This window comes from Aythya fuligula, chromosome 1 (assembly GCF_009819795.1).
Source record: "Aythya fuligula isolate bAytFul2 chromosome 1, bAytFul2.pri, whole genome shotgun sequence".
NCBI lineage: Eukaryota > Metazoa > Chordata > Aves > Anseriformes > Anatidae > Aythya > Aythya fuligula.
Genome location: NC_045559.1, coordinates 61,318,218 through 61,337,877, shown reverse-complemented (window position 1 = coordinate 61,337,877; position 19,660 = coordinate 61,318,218). Strand labels below are relative to the sequence as shown.

General features: G+C 40.7%; 1 protein-coding gene across 1 annotated transcript in view; it reads right to left on the bottom strand.

Annotated features, from left to right (window-relative positions):
• PTN (pleiotrophin) overlaps positions 1-17,356 on the bottom strand; it is a 70,245-nt gene extending 52,889 nt beyond the window's left edge. Inside the window, exon 1 of the mRNA XM_032203512.1 lies at positions 17,044-17,356. The gene's annotated coding sequence lies outside the window, so the exon portion shown is untranslated. The remainder of the gene's footprint in view (positions 1-17,043) is intronic.
• Positions 17,357-19,660: the final 2,304 nt, after the last annotated feature.

Genomic DNA, 19,660 nt, shown 5'->3' with positions numbered 1-19,660 from the left:
TAAAGTCTAATTCTTCATTAATGTTTAAAAGAATAAAATAATATTTTTATTTCAGTCTTCATTTTTAAAGAAAAATACTTGGAAGTGTGACCAACGGGTTGCATTTAAATAATAAAAACCTATGTAGAAGACCAGAACAAAGGATCCCATCATTGTTTTGGATTTTCTTCATCTAGTGATTTTTAGGCCAATATCTTGACAGGAAAGGGGGAGGAGTGGGGCTGTCAGTACTGTATTCAATGAGTATAATTACTCTGAATTAGCGCTAAGGGGTTTAGAGAAGAAAAAAAAATACTATTCCACAGAGTTAATATAAAGTGGGCTTTCATGTACATACAAACCCACAAGGAGTGAGCTACTGCCTGCTGAGAACCATTTGAGAGCCAGGGGATTGATCAGACTCGGCCAGCCCTTTGCTTAAGAAAAAAAAGCTGCAGTTGTGAATTACTGTAAAGCAGTATTCACATGACTGATGGGTTTACCCCCACCACCCCCCCAACACATTTGTTTCAAAGATCCATTTTGTCTTCTGCGCTGATGGTGTGAATTAACCCCTCTCACAACGGCTTGGCTGGATCCTGCAAAAACAGTCCAAGGCCTAGCAGCTCGATGAAGCTTTTATCTTATGTAGTTGTGTGACTGGGAAAATTGGAAAGAGATGCTATTTAACACCCAGACTTCTGAGGAGCACCATAATATCAGCCTTCTCAAATAGTCTGCAAACCATCTGCCATCAGACCTGCCAGCTCCTCATCTTTCTGGAGCATCATTACTGAAGGAGCTCTGCTTCTGATTTCCCTTGCTGTCTGATACTCCAGCACCCACTTGTCCTTACATCCCAGGGAGCATAAGATATATTTCCACTTCTTGCCTTTTTAGCCCTATTTGTTATCAGCCCAGATCACATGAAGCTTTTAAAAAGCTCCTGAAATCTCTGAAATGGATAGTATGACACAAAGATAGATTTCCATGGAACCCTGATCACACACACCTGCTTACAAACAGGCCCACTCTATCTCAGCAACAGATTATTCAGTCAGAAATAAACTGTTTATGACAATGCAAACTGCCCTGTGCTATTCCTGGTTCCCAGTAAGACTCTTCACATATGAGTATGATTTCTTTTCCCTTAAAAATGGGAAAGAAGAAATGTATATGTATATAAAATATACACGTATATAAAAGAAGAAAAATGAAACAAACAAAAAAGTATTAAATGCTATTAGTTACATCAAGATGCATGCAGATAAGTGAAATGTAGCCTTCCCACACACAACCCCATAAACTCATATCACATTATATCTGCACCATTTCACTTGTCTTGCTCTGGACTTCCACAAAACTGTGTGTCTTACCCCACAGCACCTCTGCATTCACAGTCCTGTCCTAGCTGCATGGAGGAAAAAAAGGAAGAGAAGAAACGATGCATTGCCACCCCAGTTATCTATGTCACAGCTGTACTCCCTACCAATGCATGACCAAGATTTCTTAATGGCTTCCTGCACCATCCTCTGCCCCTGCAGTGCAAGAGCCCTCCATCCCAGCCCAAGCACAGTTGTCCAGTGGTTTTACAATGAACATTAGGCTGGGGAGCTCCTCAGGATGTCCTGCCTTGGTTTTGTCAGGGCACATCGTGGAAGTTTTCTGTCCTCGAGCTTAGAGTGCCTTTTATCTCTCTGCTTGCACAGTCCTTTCTTTGGTACCATCTGTTGTGATAGTTAGGGTAGATGTCACAGGAATCACAAATGCCAAACACAAATACTAGGAGATATCTCTGCTTTAAAAAAAAAAAAACTTCAAAAGGGACAGATGCTGATGTAGTACCAAACGTCACACACATTCCAGCCACTACAGACTTAATTCTCACTTGAAGATGCAAGTTTTCAGGCCAAAACTTGTCATGTCTGAAAGCACCCAGTTGCTAAATTAGTCCATGTGCAACAAAGTTATCAGGGACCAATAAAAACCAGTACCAGAGCTCAGCTTTCCAGGGATAAATGGGTTAGTGGTGAATGCTCAGCATCCTCTACAGCCTGCAGTAACTGCTGTCAGACCTTCTCCTGCTATGCAACAACTTTGTTTCCAAATTTTATACGAGTGCATTTTATTTACCCCAAAGGATGGCATGTTTCATTTCTCTGAGAAGAACTCTTTCAATTTCAGTGGATCTGTCCAATTTGTCAAGATCATTTTGACTTTTACTGCGCTTGTGACCTCTGTTGCTGTGATTTGCAAGTTCTACAAGTGTACCTTCTGTTCCCTCAGGCAAACAGGGAAAAAGGAGAATTAGATCAATGGCCACTATTCTGGGACCTCACGGAGCTGCACACTGCCTGTAAAACACACGTATTGAAAAGCAGCCCTTAAGACAGAGTAATGAATTCTCCTTGAGCCAGGGGTAGCGCTGGGCCAGCAGGGTACACGAGCATTACCAGTGTGCTGATATGACACCGCCATGCTAACAGAGTCGTCAGGTCCCATGGACACACTGTACAAAGCTTAAGGCTCACTCCTGCACCAGGCCAGCAGTCTTTTGTTTTTTCTGTCAAAAGTGTTTCCACCCAGCTCTGGCCAGGACACTAAATTATTCTCTTCCCTCCCCCACTAAATCCCCTAATTGTGCAGCCTGGTCCAGCAGCAACAGCAGCAGAATGTCAAACACAGGTGTGCTATTAAGAAAGGTCAAGTTATTTAACTCCCAAAGCCTATGCACAGTGGAGTACCATTAAATGTAGACTCGTTTTCCTCCACATTCAACCTAAACAACAATTTACTTTAAAACAGAAGCTACTTGTCATCACCTTGTGGGCTTTTTCATTTGCCATGTTCAGCAGCAGCACAGGCAAATGATTTAAAAGCATCATCAGGAGAAGCAGCAGGTTAACTCTAACCTCACTTAGCTTCTGCTCCTGCTGATACTTTGTGCGCCCCAGCAAAAGCGGTAATGCATTTAGAGTCACATGGTGACAAGCAGCACTAAGCCCTTGTGTCCGTTCATAGCATCCTGCATAAAAGCCACTTGAGCTCATCAAGAATAAGAACGAGCTCTTTCTTAAGCCCAGCCCAATCCAGTTAACAGGCTTATATGGAAATGCTGAGAGACAGGGCTTACAAGTGGCAATGCACCTAACTTGCACACACTGCTTTACTGAAAATTAAGAAAGACAGTAGGTATGCACCATCCAGCATACATTCCAGTTCATAACCCTTTTCTCTCTATATATCTCCTTCTGAGATCCTTTTCTCTAAAGACACAAATTTAAGAAAAAGCCCAAATGACCTTTGAGATTAACAATCATTGCTTTAAGTCTTCTTCCAGTAGCAGCAAAACCAAAAACTCCTGATAAATACAGCAGCACATTTCTGCCATCCTAATCAGTTAGCCTTCCCTTCCTGCTCTTGGCATGTACTTGTGTAAGTTGATTGACTTCTGCTAGAGATGCCAGCGTGCACCAAATTAGAAAGAAGATGCACTGAGGCTCTGAGATTGCTTGTTGTGACATTAGTTGGTGATAACATACTATTGCTGAATCCATCTGTGGACAGAGATGCAAGCTGGGGAAGAGGCTTGTCCTGACAGTCTTCTAAGGCACTTCAGGAGGTGCCTAAACTCTGCCCCCACCACCACAACCACAGAACATATGGGGTAGCTCCAATATGAAGGATACAACTAAAGATGCCTGCCATTTTGAAAGCCAAAGATTTGCTTTGGGATTCATTATTGAAAGGGTAATATACTTAAAGTACCTGTAACCTTAAAACCTCAATTTTTTCATAATAGAAATAAGGGGTTAGGAGGGTGGATACATCAATTTTTCCCAGAATATGGATAATTCTAGGAATTAAATGAAAGACATTTAAGAAGTATGAGTGTTACTAACAGAATTTAATTTAAAGCATTCTCCAGGAGATGCAGGGAGACTAAGTCAGCATCAGATTAATTGAACACAGCCAGACTTCAGGGAAAATGGGTGGTTTTCACAGGATATTCCCCCTCTGACAACATACTTGTTTTCAAATAGTTGTCCATTTACCACAGCTGGAAAGCATCAGGGCATAAAATTAGATATACATGAGCACAATCAGCTTGCATTTCTGGTATCACAGCTTCCTGGAGCACAGTTTGCTTTAGTGTTAATCAAAAAAAGGCAGTAACAAAAAGTATTAATGACAAGCTATACAGCCAATCCAAATCACAATAAGCCTATTTGATATATAACATTACAAATAAATAAATATGCATATAGTAACTATATATTTAATACAGTTACTTTGATAGACTTTAGATCAAGCCTTTAGCTGAAATGCTTAAGGGAGGGTCATTCTAAAAGTAAAAAAAAAAAAAAAAAAATGTGCAGTCTTGAGCTATACACTCTACACACCTCCCCAGCACATAACAAAAAGACTGTCTGAGTCAGAAGTATAAACCTACCTTCTCACGCTCTCTACAATGAGCATTTTGTTGCTGGGAGGTACATTAGGAGAGTGTTTCCAACTACCATGTTCTGATCTACCATGGTAGAATACAAGCCTCCAACTCAGACCAGAGATAATCGATGTAAAATACACAGTGATCTAATGACGATGACATTATCATTTTATGGGAATGTGAAAACAAGATGATTTCAATAAATGATTTCTTGTCAGTATAACCAATTCTTATGGTGGCAGCTCACTTGAAGCTTACAGAAGAAAAGTTAGTCACAAAAAATGGAAAATAATTGACTCAGGAACTGGGCTACATTTTCACACTGATTTCCAAAGGAAGAGAGAATAGCCACAGTTACGATACATTTCCATGGTATGCAAATATAGGATTCTCTCACAATTCTTTGAAATCTTAACTTAGCACATTATTATGGTGGATATTATGCTTGGGAGGTTGTTGCCAGTCCTAAAAGAACCAGACTTCAAGCACAGCATTTGAGAGTCACTTCCTTCTGTTCCCTGCAAGCCTTCCTCTAATAAAGTATGCAAGGACTGAGCACAGATATTCTGAAAAGATGCCAAAGTGCAGTCACTGATGATACTCCTGGTCACTCAGAGGGAGGAGGGGAGCACTTTTTGAATGAATTTATTCACTCAAATATCCTTAAGAGAAAGAAAATGGAAATCCAACACAAGGGAAACTAATAGAACAACTTTGACAGGTGAGATGTAAAATGGAGAGTAAGAGGTCCAAGAGCAAGGTTGAGGAACAAGGAAGCAAATACATAGTGACAAGTAATAAGGCATTCTTTAAGCACATGGGAAAGCAGAACTCTGGAAGAGCTGGTGGGTCCTGCAGACTGCTGAGATGCAAAAAAGTCAATGGGGGCAGAAAATGAGATTGCAGAGAATTTAAATGGTTCCTCTGCTTCAAATTTCAATTGAAAGCAGGGAAGAGAGATGCAAGACCTAAGGTTATACAAGCAAAGAACTTGCCAGACAGAGTTAGGGGAAATAAAATAAAACAAACTCCTAGAGAAATTTGCTTGTGCTAAACTGCATTCCAGCACTAGGAGCTAGAGCTGTGAAAAATCCGTTAAAGGCAGATGTACACCTGCTAGCCTGAAATAAAAACCCTACAAACTATTTTTCACAAGGATAAATCATCCCTCTCTAATCTGGAAGAATAGTCAGGATTCTTAGAGGATTCTTTATTAGATATAAATTGTTTGGATTTTCAAGAAAAAACTATTACGATACCTTTGTAATCATGGGATAAGAGATAAGGTCCTGTTACTCTTAAAATATTAGTCAAGCAACTGAGAATCCCATATTAAGAACAATAACTTCTTCATACAGAAGGGGGCTGGCTGGTAGTGACCAAAAGATCAGCCTAGAATCAGTGTTGTTAAGTGCATTTCTGAAGCATCTGATAGAAGGAATGCAAACCAAGGTAACAAGTTGCACTACTCATAGAAAACAATGATTAGTCTATAGTATGGAAGCCTTTGTCCTCTCAACAACCCAGGCAACTGAACAAATACCAGAAAAATAAAATAAAAAAAAAATCACCATGGGCATCAAAACTAAGTGGAAAGAAAAGAAAAAAAAAATATATATATATATACATACACATTTACATGCCACTATATACCAATGATTGCTGAATTAACTTACATTATAAACATCAAAAAAGTCCCTGAGACAAAAGATGACATACCCCTGTGCTTAGCTCAAGAATTATTTCAGAGTAGACAAATATTTATAAGAGCTTTTAAATTTTTAAGCTGTAATATGGAAAAGAGTTTGACTACAGCAATTATAATGCAGTTCTGGAATGTCAGGATACATTTCAGATACATGTGCCCACTAGATAAGGACATGAATTATAAGCACTCTTAGAAATAAACAATCAAGTAGTCTACTGATTTATAACTTAACACGGGGCCACAAAAGGCCACTGAAAATGAGAAACATAGGAGAATGTGTAACATTTATGAAAAATGACCTACTAGACAGTTCAAGTAGAAGAGAGGTTAAAGCAAATCGTAGATGGTGTTATGGAAGTAAGGATATCAGATACACAGGAAATCGTAATTAAGATTAAGAAAACCTTAGCTACTGAGAGTTATGGAAATACATCTTCAAAACAAAAACAGTTGTTTTTTGTCCATGGGGATGGTTTATGTTAGGGGGAAAGATTTCAAGTCTATGCTCATTTAAAGTTATGGAAGATGAAAACTACTTGCAAATAGTTTTAAACAGTCCACATAAGCCCTTTCTACAATGTGACCCACACTCTTACATCCATTTTCATATCTTGTGCAATTGGCCTACTACTCCTCACAGGACATAACCCATGCCTTAGGAAAAAAATCCAGATCTATTCCACAGTTTTTATTGCTGCAACAGAAAGAAAACAGCAAACTGGGATTGGATGGGAACCAGAGTATGGAAACTAGAGAAGTAGATGGGGCCCTGCAATGCAGGCAGCTTACCTGGGATCAGCTGCTGCAGCTTGGAACTTCTGCTACTGCAAGAAGATCTGAGTAGAAGACATATAAATTAGATTTAAAGGAAAACAAACAAAACAGGAAAAGCACAAATATCCTTCATTTCAGAAAAATCACACACAACCATCAGGAAGTGAAAACTATACATATTCTACACTAAGGGTCTCAACCTAACATTGAACCAAAGCTAAAATGCGTTTTGCAAAAGAAACTATGATCGTATGGGAAGAAAAAAAAAAAAACACAAAGAAATCCCAAACACTTTGTCTTGTGGAGCAATTGAAAAAGAAAATGTGCAAGTCTTTGGGGAAAAAGTGAATCAAAATTTCATTTGTATTAAATTGTGTAATTATAATGAAAATAACTATAAATCATAATTACAAACTATTAAAATTTACATGTAAGTTATATTCTAATTTTAAAATATCTACTTTGAAAGAAATTTAAGCTGATTAGGAAAGGATAAGTTTCAGAAAATGCTCAGCTTTTAGTTCATTGCCTATCGATGTACATTATACTATTCTTTTTGTTAAAAATCGTGATCATGAAAATGCCAAAATGAACAGCATCAGCTGCACATCATGGGGCATCATGAAAAGCTTGCTGTAGATAGCATATCTGTCCCATATATGCTTTGATTTCTGGTTTTCATTCCCTCGATACCCATTAAATACTGCAAATGTTCATATATGAACTATATTTTCACTGACTTGGAACAGTTACTGAATTCAGTAATCAAGAATTCCTATTTTGATAGTCCTGATGTGAAATATTTAAGCTTCAACTTTTCTTGACTTAGACATGTAATTTACACTTCACAAACTTCTCCTGCTCTGGTTTTTTTTTTGTTTGTTTGTTTCAGAATTCCCTATTTAAATAAGATGAGAAATTCCCACCTACTTGAGAAATCTCAGTTGGCAAAGTCCTATCTTGAAGTAGAGCCTTATTGCACATGCTGAAAGTGTCAATACCGAAACAAGTGAACTTGTCATTTATAGTATGTATTGTGCAATTGGAAAGTCTTAAGTTAAATAACACATTTTAAAGATGCATCCCTACAGTTTGGAAAGTTTCTCCAAACAGAGAGGCACTTCTGATGTGGGGCAAAGCATCTACACATCTAATTATTTTTTTCTTGTATAAAAGCGTTCAGTCTACATATCCACTCAACCTACTGCTGTGATTAGCACAAGAAAGAGGTTCTCAGTTATATACTTCCTTGTAGGTATAGTCATAAATAATTCAAACTATAGTACATAGCAATTAAATGAACTAAGTGCTTGCTGTAATATGGTACACTTGGTTTTCAGTCTTTTCCTCGTATAGCTGTATTCAAATTCCAGCCATTCACAAGAGCACACACCCTTTGTGAAAGCCAGCACAGATTTCCTGCATTTGGGCTCAGAGAAGCAACCAAAGGAAAGCCAGGACCACTTTTCATGTTATGCTACTACACAAACAGATGTGTTTGTAAATATTATCTCAGTTGCAGAAGATTATAAGGATCCATTTTTGAAAGTAGCCTGAAAATAATTTCCTAGGTCAGACTCATGAGTAGGAGGAAAAGAAGGTGAAACTCCTTGCTCTCATTCCTATCCTTTTTAAAGTTGGGATTCTTTCATCACAAAAACATTACCAATTCTGCAGATTGCTGGGGACAGGTAGAAAAATGGTCCCCACTTTGCCACATTACTGATTTCTGACAGCTTTACAAAGCCATCTCAAATGTTATGTCCAAAAGTTTTCTCCTTTCACAGGTGAAAACAGAGGCTGCTCTTAGTGGACAGACAGAAGCATCCACCTGCCCTCAGGATGATGTCCAAACTTTTCAGTGCTAGAAGGTTGTAAGATAAAAGGTTTGGGCAATGGGTTATGCCTGGCAGACACTGTGCCTTCAAAAAACACAGTTATTCATGTTGATGGACAGAAGCTTACATCAGAAAGCCTTGGAAAAGTACAGTTATTAATATTGATGGACAGAAGTTCACATCAGCTCTCCAATAGTTTGACTTTCAATATAAAATACTTGAGGAGCTCACAGTTAAAGAGAGGATAACAAAGACACCACAGTAAACACATTGCTCTGAAACTTATCACAAGAGATGTCATCCCCACCTACACATAAAAGGTATGAGCCTGAACACATACAGTATCATAAAACACTCACTTCAGCTGTGTTAATCTTCTATATTAAGGCATTGATCCAGCAAAGGTTTCATATGCTTTTTTTCCATTGTCTAAGTAATCCCACTATTCCCAGTGAAATAACTCATGGCACATAAAGTTGTTCTAATGCATAAGATTTACAAAGATTATAGTTAAATTACAAGTGACTGGGATGACTGGTTTTAAAAGACAAACATACCTCTATAATCCAAGCAGACAAACAATGAGTCTGAAACACAAACTGACCTCAGCATCCTATTTAAAGCTAGAAGCCACAAAGGGCTTTTGAGTTTGCCTTCTTTATCACCCCATAAACTCAGTTCCTACACTATTTTGCCAGGGCAGGGCAATTCCTAAAACACTAGATTCAAAATAGCTACTCCTATTTATGCAGTCCATAATCCCTGCAGCTCTTTATAAATCCTCTGCTGGTGGAGGACATGTGATGATTATTAACCACAGGAAAAGTGGAAACAACCTTCAGGCTCCTGTGAGTTCTGCAGGTCTTTAGTCCAACTGCCCATACCATAACTGGATCTCTTAGGGCGGGTTGGGGTTGTTTGGTTTCATTCCCCACCCCCTAATCTTCTGTTGCTTGAGAAAGCCTAGAAGAGGAGGCAGCCTGCAGCAAGTATGCTAATGCCATATCAAACTAACTGCCATGCCAACGGCAATCAAACACACACGCCTGCTCACACACTTCTGCCAAATAATCACTTAAGCAAACATCAACTACAGAGATTAGCAACAGCATCTGACAACATGCAAATCAGGCAAGAAACATGGGCTGAAGGGACATCTTAGCAAAAGTGAGGATTTAATAAGTGAAATGTGATGAAGTTCCTGAGTCAAAACTCACAGGGTGTTTGGAAGATTTCTGAAAATCCAATCTGTTGGCCTTTGAGAGAGAGCTAGTATATTGGTTTCTTTTCACCACTTGGTCCCTACTGCATATCAGTTGCACCTAGGCAGGCTTCTAATAAAAGAAAGTGACTCTCGTGCAGATAAAAACATCTTTGTGACCTCAGGGAATGCAGCAATCCAAACAACCAACCAGGCAGTCAGTCAGGTGGCAGGAGCTACTGGGAAGCAATCAGAGCATCTCAGGGGCCTTTCATCAGCACCAGAAGGAAAGACAAGCCTCCACAATAGAGGACTGGGTTTTAGAAAACTAAGGGCAAATCACCCCTGGAATACAGAAAAGGCTACTTTCAAGTAATTTTTATTTTTCAAACTACAGAAACAAAGTACTGTCCTACCAGAATTAAGATAAAGTATCAGAAAAATCACTTTATTGGTCTTTAATTTACTAATACATACACCACTCCAAAGACACTCTCAATGAAAGCAATAAGATTCTGCCACAAGGAATGTGAGAACAGTCACAACCATTTGCCAGCATTATAATGCATTTGGGTCTTATTTTTAAGATTTTATTACCCAAACAAAGGGATGGCCACTCTTTCTAAATCTTAGGCTGAATTCTATAATCCATCTTCTGACAAAGCTCTTGCTGAAGCATCAACTTTCCCTGAATAATGGCTGGAGAATGTGTCCCCATATTAGTATTCATCTCCATTTAGCAGGAAGAACATGATTTAGTGAGCTGGAAAACATCTCAGTATGGAAGCAGATGAAGTTCAGTTGTCCCAAAGAAGACTATGAGGTGTAGTGCCATAGCACTGCAGGGACAGCACTGTATTAGAGTTGCCATCTTTCTCGCATGCTACATCTAAGCTCCTTCCTGTATCATTTTCAAAGTCAATAGACAATGCTACCTTTCCTTTACTATCTAATGAAGTGTAGTACAAGAGTATCATAGTATATTAGTATATATTATATTAGTATAATATATTAGTAATTATTATATTACTATATTAGTATTAGTAATATATTAGTATATTAGTTTAGGTATTTTGAGCAAGTAGCACTCTTCCCATTGTTGTTTGCAGGATGCAAGCAAGAAAGAAGAAAAAAAAAAAAAGTAAAATCCTACTTTTTTTTTTTTTTTTTTTTAATTAAAACAGATTTTGATATGGAACTACTGACATGCTGTGTCAAGCATATTTCAGATAATTCTGTCATGGAGGCAAAGATGCTCCAGACTGTGGGCCTTCTGCTGCTGACTACAGAAGGGCACGTATATTTTCATTACACTATTAGGGCTCTCTAGCACTTTGAGATACATGATGTGTGAAAGGTATAGCTAAATAAATTAAAATGTTTAAAAAAATAAAAATAAATAAGAAATTAATAAATCTGTTTCACTAGTGATCCAGCTGAAACAAGGATCCTTAAATGTAATAGTTTGAACATCTTTAGTTGGCCATGAAACTCATCCCATTGTTCCCAGGATTCTGAGAAACAAAACCCAAGAACAAAGCACGTTTTGTGCCTGATATTCCATGGAACTGTGTTTGAGAAGCCAGTTCATTCATGGCCATTGTTTGCAACCAGGCAGGAGCATTCTGAGTTCCACAGATATCCCTAAATGCTTGTGTCAACACACAGGGATTTCCTCACATCTTAGAACATACCCACCGAGAACAATTATCTGTTTTTTACTTTATAATTACTTTATAATTCCAAGGGAAAACCTAAGGCAACAGTCTAATGCAGGTAGCAAGTCAGATGGTAAAGACAACAGTAAAGGGGTCTATCTTTCTTAATGGGCTTGGAGTTTGCTCTCAAACCTGAGAAATATGCTTCCTTAACCTTATAGCCTGCATGCCTGTGCTGTACCTGTGTCCGCCACCAGCTGGACTGGCTCCACCAGTACCTGAGAGCATCATCCCAAGCATGTAGTGGGAGACTTGCTGAAGGAAAGAAGAGCACACACAGCCTCTTTTCCCTTACAGTTGTTCCATCTGTTTTTACTCCTGCTGCTTGGAGGAGAACTTGTTCAGATAGTGAGCTGCTCCAAAAATATTTGGAGACAACAAAAATTCAGTTTCATGTGCAACATTAGCTAGCTACAGACCAGTGCCAAAACAGGAATTTGGACTGTGGTATTAGAGATTTCTCTTCTTTCTCTTCCCTCCCCATAGACATCTAATGATGGTATCATCTGCAACTAAACAAGGGATGCTCTACAAGATCCAAGCTACATGGGAGCTCAACAGAAACTAAATGAGGAAGGGCAATTTTTATACCACTCCTGTGAAATATTCAGTGAGCTCTGAAATAGCACTGGCAGGCCTCACAGGAGCAAGGACCAGTTTAAAATTGAACTTGAGTTTACTAAACAGTCATGAACTGGAGCCTCAAGTACTATTTATTTTCAGAAGCTATTTTTATCAGAAAATTCCCAGCTCCTGTAATGTTCTTCTGCTCTGCCTGTGCCCCTCTCTTGCACCTGCCATTGAATAGCACTCACCAAGCACGGTGCTCCTTGGGACCAAATTAACATTTTAATAATTTTTTTCTTAACATAAGGAAACCTTAGCATAAGGTTATACACACTGAAACCAGAATGTGCTATTCAGGGAAAGCAAGACACTTTCTGGGAAGAGGAGGGGGTGGAAGGGTAGAATCACCTGATTGCATCAGTAATACATATAGCTCTTTTTCACATTCCCTCTTCTCATCTCCCATGAAACTGCCTACAGCTGTGTTCTCTCAACCTGCGGTCTGAAAGACATTAAAAACCAGACTGCAAGAGGACTACACTTTTTAAGAAGTCACTCCCACACATGTAAGCAAGAAAGGAAATTAGAAAAGTGTCTTAGAAAAATGCCCCCTTCCCTCCCAACATTCAACTATTCATATTCAGTTCTAAACAGCAGTCATCATGGTGCTGCCACAGGAGGTAGTGCCAAATATGTTAAATAGTTCAGTGATTCCATTCTTTGTAATAACATAAGGTGAGACATACTGATCTAGTTTGATAAAATCCTACAAATCCCTTATACCTTGATAAACTAGGCCTCTGCTGAGAACTTAAAGTGAATTACTTTTATACTACTATGTCAAATATCACCTTCAACAGGGCATTTCATGCCTTGGAGGTCCGTACTCTTTTACTAGTGAAAAGACTGTTGGAGCCTGAAGACAGTCTGAAAAGTATTAATGAACTTGCAATCACAGATTCAGCTCTTGGAGCAAATGAAATTTTAAGCAGCAAACTCCATTCTAGCTGCCAACTCTTATTTCATGGGCTGGCTCAAGTTCATGTTAAAGACATTGGGATTAAAGAGTTTCTCCAGCTCATGACCATCTCGGTTTGATACAAGATCAAAGGTTTGCAAAGTATACTTAAAAAAAAACAACACCCTATTTGTCTCTATTTAGTGTGTAATACTGCTAGCACAAATAACATTATCTGAGGTGTCCATCCCTGGGAAGTTAATGACATGTGGAAGATACACCTTTTCTCAACTTGCTTGGTTGCTGCTGTATCAATCCACAGACACATTCCTTACACAATTATAATGCTCTGTGGGTTTTTGTAGTAAAATGCAAACTTCCACATTACAGAAGTCATTGATCACTCCTTTAATTTCATTTTTCCACAGTGCTTCTGATGAAGAAAGCTGATGTGAAACAACAGACTCAGATTTCCCTCAAATCTCCTCAAATGCACATTGAATATTTGACAATGCCCACTTCTCTATTTTCCTCCACACGGCTCCATCAGAGAGAACCCTCTATGCATTCAGAGCAGCACAATGGATAATGATTTCCAAAGCATTAACTTGGAGCCATTGAGACTTGGATGTTTTCAAAATGCATCTATTGTGCACAAAGGATTCTAGACTACCCCAGCTACTCTAGAAGTCTTTTTTTGCCTTTCTCAAAACATCCATCCCTTGAGCCATCCCTGGAGTGCATTGTTGGGGCTGATTCCTTAGTGCAGCGAGTTCCATCAGTCAAAGCTCAACAGATACAAATAATATCAGGATATGGATATAAATTAGTGAGACAGACCCTAAATAGTTTTGACAGGTTTACTAAGTATATATAGCGACACAGAATGCTATTCCTGCTGTCAGACATCAATATGTAGACAGAAGATTGGGGGCACCATGGAAACTCGGTGACATAAGAGTGGTATTGATTGGACAGAAAATGAGGCTGCAATTTAAGCTTAAGGCTGCCAGAGATGCCAAGAATGGAGAATGACCTCCAGCAGTGAATTTTCAGCATAAGCTCCCTGTGAACAAACCAGTCCAAGAAGGATAAATCAGGGACAAGCTCACCAGGGATATGGGTCGACCAAATGCAGGCTACCCTAAGCAGACAAGAATCACTGTGTGTGTGTGTGTTACAGTGACCTAGTTCATTCAAAGACAGCATTTTAAATAGTTTATTATAAAGAAGCTCGAAACAAAGAGACTTCCTCAATTAAAGTCCTGAAATGAATCCTCTAAATGAAAATGCTTTTGATACACTGATCAGCAAGAGGTTGTAAATATCAAAGCAAAGCTTACATTGTTAAAGACCAGTTCCCACAGAAAACAGCACTGTTGGAGTATAGGTTATGAGGAGGTCTGAACAGAGCACTGAGTTTCATGAGCAACACCCATTACAACCCTAATGCCTCAGTGCCCCACTGGTACACTTGATAATCCTATCTTCCCTGCTGCAAAATGCAATAGAGTATGTGTTGAAAGAGTGCATTTTCAGAACTCCTGGGAAAAAAGGAAAAAAAAAGAAAAGAAAAGAAAAAAAACACCTATTTTTAATTATTTTCTCGGGATTCAGGACTATCTGTTCCTAGTATGAGAAAGAAGAAACAGAGGACATGATGGGGAGGTACCTTGCTGGAGCCATGACCGCTGAAAGGCAGCTACGGAACAACGTTCACACCAGCAAGAGAAGGATGAATCTACACAAAACATCCATCAGTACAGGATCCTCCTTAGTGCCAGTATGGGTATACAGGAATATGGCAGTGGGATCACACCATGGTCATGGTTTGTATTACTTTAGTAAAACCAACCTTCTGCTGGCAAGGATGTATCAGCTACAGACTGTATCTCAAATAATGGTGATAGACATCTGGATAATTGTAAAAGTCTGCTTTTGGTATGCAACTTCTATGCTATAAACAAAGACTTACCCATTTGTAAAAGAAAGATTTGTTGCTGGCTTCTTTTTTTTTTTTTTTCCCCATCTAAGAGCTTGCTTTGCAGCATGCTAAAGTCAGTAAGTTTCTGTCCTTCAATTTCATCCAAAGGCTTGTAAATTATAAGTCATCAAAGTGTTTAGCTTAGACTGGAGACACTGGTATATTAAACCTTGCCATTTCCTTTCTCTTTAGAGAAAGTTACTAAATTGCACAGCAGGGTTTGTTTGCTTTTTTTTCCTGTTCTATTTTTTTTTTCCTCTTCCCCCCTCACCCCATTTTGTCCTCTCCAATGAAATACCCTATCCATTCACTTCCAAATTTTTATTACCATAACAAATTAATATTTCTTGTCACAGATATGCAGGTTCCTTTATCCCTTCAGACCTCATTATTTTTAAAAGCTCTTTTTTCTTTGCCGGGAAGAGATAGAAATACATAGACAAAAAAAAAAAAAAAAAAAAAAAAAAAAAACTTTGCTTTGTAGGTCAGCTCAAGTCCACTGTCTGGAAAATGTTAAGGACAAGTATTTCTTCCTAGTGACTTTTCTCATACCCTTCCCTTCTCTCTCTGTTCCTTCTCTCCACCTCCCTAATATGACCACAGTTACACACTTAGTCATTTCCTTGACAAAAACATTCAACTTTGCTAGAAGGATAGAACAATCATGGCCAAAGGGGGACCAAAGAAAGAAGAGAGTTCAAGAGTCGATGAGCCACAGGTAAAGAGTTCTTCCACTGTACTACAAGCCGTTTAGAGCAAGTAGGATCTAATTAAAGCACCCACTGCTATCCATAGCAGCAGGGTTATCTCACAGAGAAGGACTTAACACATTGCAAACATTTCCACAATGCTTCTAAGAACCAGCTAGTCTAGGACTGACATCTTATAATCCAGCTTCAGAGTTTCACTAAGCTAATGCACAGCAGACATTCACTACCAAAGCGGATCGCTTGCCGTGTGGAAGAGAGGTGTGTGACGGCCAGCTAGAACATGTAAAAGGAGCAGAGGAGCTCCCAAAGAACTGATTTTTCCCTTTTCAAAGTTCACCTTTTCCCTATGCAAAGCTCTACTTTTAAAAGGGAGAGGATGAAGGAGGGCAAGGAGTTAGAAGCATCAGTGTTGGAGACCACAACACATTTGCAGAATAACCTGTATGCTCAATAGGAGAGAACTGTATTTTCACCATTGTTAACCCAGATTTTCTCCCAACCCACCCTTCCAGAGGAAATGCAAGACATAAACTGACAAGAGCAGTTTTAAGTAAATCAGCACTTGCTAGAGTCAGTTGTTTCGCCAACATCAAAGTACAGACAAGAAAGCTAAGTCCCAGGGAAAAAAAAAAAAAAAAAAAAAAAAGTATATACATATAATATATAAATGTATGTATAATATGTAAATATCAGTTAAAGTGCTCAGTCTGAAGGTACAATTTAACCTCGCTTATCAGGAGTCTCAGCCGGGACACTCCTGGCACAGGGCACCTGAGACCTGCAGGAGTTTCGCCACCCTGGGGTCCCTGCTGCCCTCTCGTCCTCACAAAGCGGATCAGCCCGAAGACTCTGCTTTCCCTTCCCCGCCGTGCCACGTCCCCCACCACCACCAGCACCCCTCTCCTTCTCCCCCTGCCACGGCTCTTGCCGCTCCCTGCCACCCCGGGCCACCCGCACCCCGAGCGGGGCTGCTGGTGGGCAGCCCCAGATCTAGGGCAGGTGCCTGTGGGGCCACAGGTGTTCCCCACCACCAGCACCACCACCACCGGCCGCTCTCCTCAGCACCTCCGAGGACCGGGGGGGACCCGATGCGGTGCTGGGAGGCAAGACCCCAGAGCCGGGAGGGGGTCGCGCCTCCCAGCCCCTGCTTACTTACTTGGGGCGGAGAGAGGCTCTTCTCCCGCAGCTGAGAGGGGCGAGCCGCGGGTGTCCCCGGTGCGGAGCTGCTGGTGGTGGTGGTGGTGCTGCTGGTGTCGCAGCGCGTCCCTTCGCTTCCCCACGGACGGGCTCGCCTTCTTCTCTTCCTCCTCCTCCTCACGCCCCGCCGCTCTCTCCGGCCGGGGGATTTCTTCCCGAGATTTTTATACCGGAGGCAGGGAACCTGATCCTCCGCGCTTTGACTCGACAGAGCCCGGGCTGCGGCGAGCCGGCGAGAGGAGGGAGGCGAGGCGGGCGCCGGGGCAGAGCGAGCGGCCGCGCTGCCCCCTCGTGTGATGCGGCGGGGGCGCCGCCGGGAGGGTCACCCGCGGGGCAGCCTCGCCCCCGCCGCCGGGGGAGGGATGGAGGGAGGGGGCCAGGGGCGGGACGGGGCCGCTCCACCCGAGGATGGGGCTCCGGGGGGCTCCCGGGGCGCCCCCCGCCGCCGGGGTGGCTGGAGGGGCGCGGGGCCCCCGGCTGAGCCGGTGCCGGGCTTTGCAGGGCGGTCCCCGCCCCCCGTCGACAACTTTTGTCGGGGTGTTTCAACGCTTCTGGTTGTGGTGCTTTGCTGGAGTTGTGTCAAGGATCTTATTTAGGCTTTTCCAGCTTTTGGGTTCATTACATCCATTGAAAAAGAATGTTCCCCAAGCCACAGCTTAATTTAAAACGAAGTGGACTTGTTCCAAAGTCCAGGCAATTTCTGCCTAATTCCTGATCCCCAGAGCAAGTCTCCGTCTTGATTGGAAAGAGTGAGCCCATTGACTGCTTGGGTCTCGGCTGGGGTTGCAGCTTGTGGCTCCTGCTCCAGGTTTGCACAGAAATCCAGTTCAGATTCTTCTCCTGTTTCCAGAGGAATGAGCTAAAAAAGTAATTTGTCTGGCACCGTACACATTGCATCATCTAACACCTACCATCTGTGACAATGGAAAGCACTGTGCGGCTAGTCCCAGCGTGGGCAATTGCACCCACCTGGAGTCTTTCTTCGTAAAGTAAACTACTCCCTTCCATCCACACCTTGGCATCTTCTTTTCATCACAGAGTTATGTGTTTAGTCCTGGCATGGCTGTTAAGGATTTGCACGACGGGCAGATTTAATGACAGTGATGTAAGTTAAAACAACAACTTTGGTCTGCAGTATAAAGCGGTGGCTTGAGACGGAGAGAATATTCTTTCTACCAGCCAGCTGAGTGGAAATGAGCACTCTATAGTACACTTTGTCTTCATGTTTCAGTGTGTGTGAAGCTGAATGAATCCTTGACAGCTACCTTGCACCTTCCTGGGGGCTTCTTAATGAAATCCTGGCATGCTAAGCACTATGTACATCTAGAGAAAGACGCTTCCCATCAAGAAGCACCTGGTGGTGGCTGACACTTTAAGCCTTCAGTGGGTCTCCATCCAACCACAATAGTACATTTCAGATGGTCTACTCTGTCTGAGTAGCAACAAGAAAGTAGGGAAGAGGACAAAGTCTGACCTGAAAATTCACCTTGATTAAGACCAAAGGATTGCACTAAAGTGAATCAAGAGATTTCTTCACAGAAATCATCTTACAGAAATTTGAGTCTTAGTTAAAGACTGAAATTTTCATTTTCCACTTATCAACAAACAATAGAAACTTTCTGCAGAAAGCAAACATTTTTCACGTGAAATGCATATGATCTCAGAAGCATAATTTGTCCATTGAATTTTAGAAGCATTGGCAATCTTTGGCCAAACCTGCTTGCAGCTTTTCTTCATGCCTAGTTTTCCATAGCTCAGAAATTAATTTTCTGATGCTAAGTTTACATGCACTGAAATTAGTTTTGTGTGATATGGTTTGGCTCTTGATTCAAAGGCTAAACTAAAATTGCAGATGAGATTAACACAGCTGCTCAAGAAACAAATGGTCTGAGGCACCTAAGAATGAAAATGAAAGTATCTCAGTCTTTGATCGACACAGTAAAATGTCATTTAATATTAGTATTATTTCTGTCTCAATAGCACCTTGAGGCTTAACCAAAGTTTCCAGTGTAATAAGCACTCTCCAGACATAGAAAGATATTCTTTACCCTAAACTGCCCAGTGTTTGATGTCTTTGAAACTAATGGAGTACAACACTTGAATTTCATGACTGAACCTTTGCTATTGAGAGAGAACTTATGAAGACAAGGAGGTGAGACAGTTGGTCGAGACAACAATCTTGGAAAGATCGACGTAATTTCTTTTGCCAAGAAAAAAACATCGACTCTATGTCGACTCACTGCCTCAAAGGTGCCTGTTCTGCTGGTTCCCAGTGGAAAAGAACAGGAGAGCATGAAGGGACTGATAGAAGACAAGTTATGGCTATTCAATTGCCACAGGGATATTTTCCTTATTGAAAGAACTGTGAAGTTGAATAGGTTTACCTCAAGAAGTTCTCTGCTGTTTTGTCATTCCTTTTTTTTTTTTTCTTTTTTTTTTTTTCTTTTTTTTTAATGTCTTTTATTACTAGTTTCCTGGTCTGGATGCACAGATAACCTAGAAAGGAGAATTGCTTGCAGACTGTAAGTGTCTTTAACATCCTCAATGTTTGTTTACAGCTGCTGGTTCAGAAACAG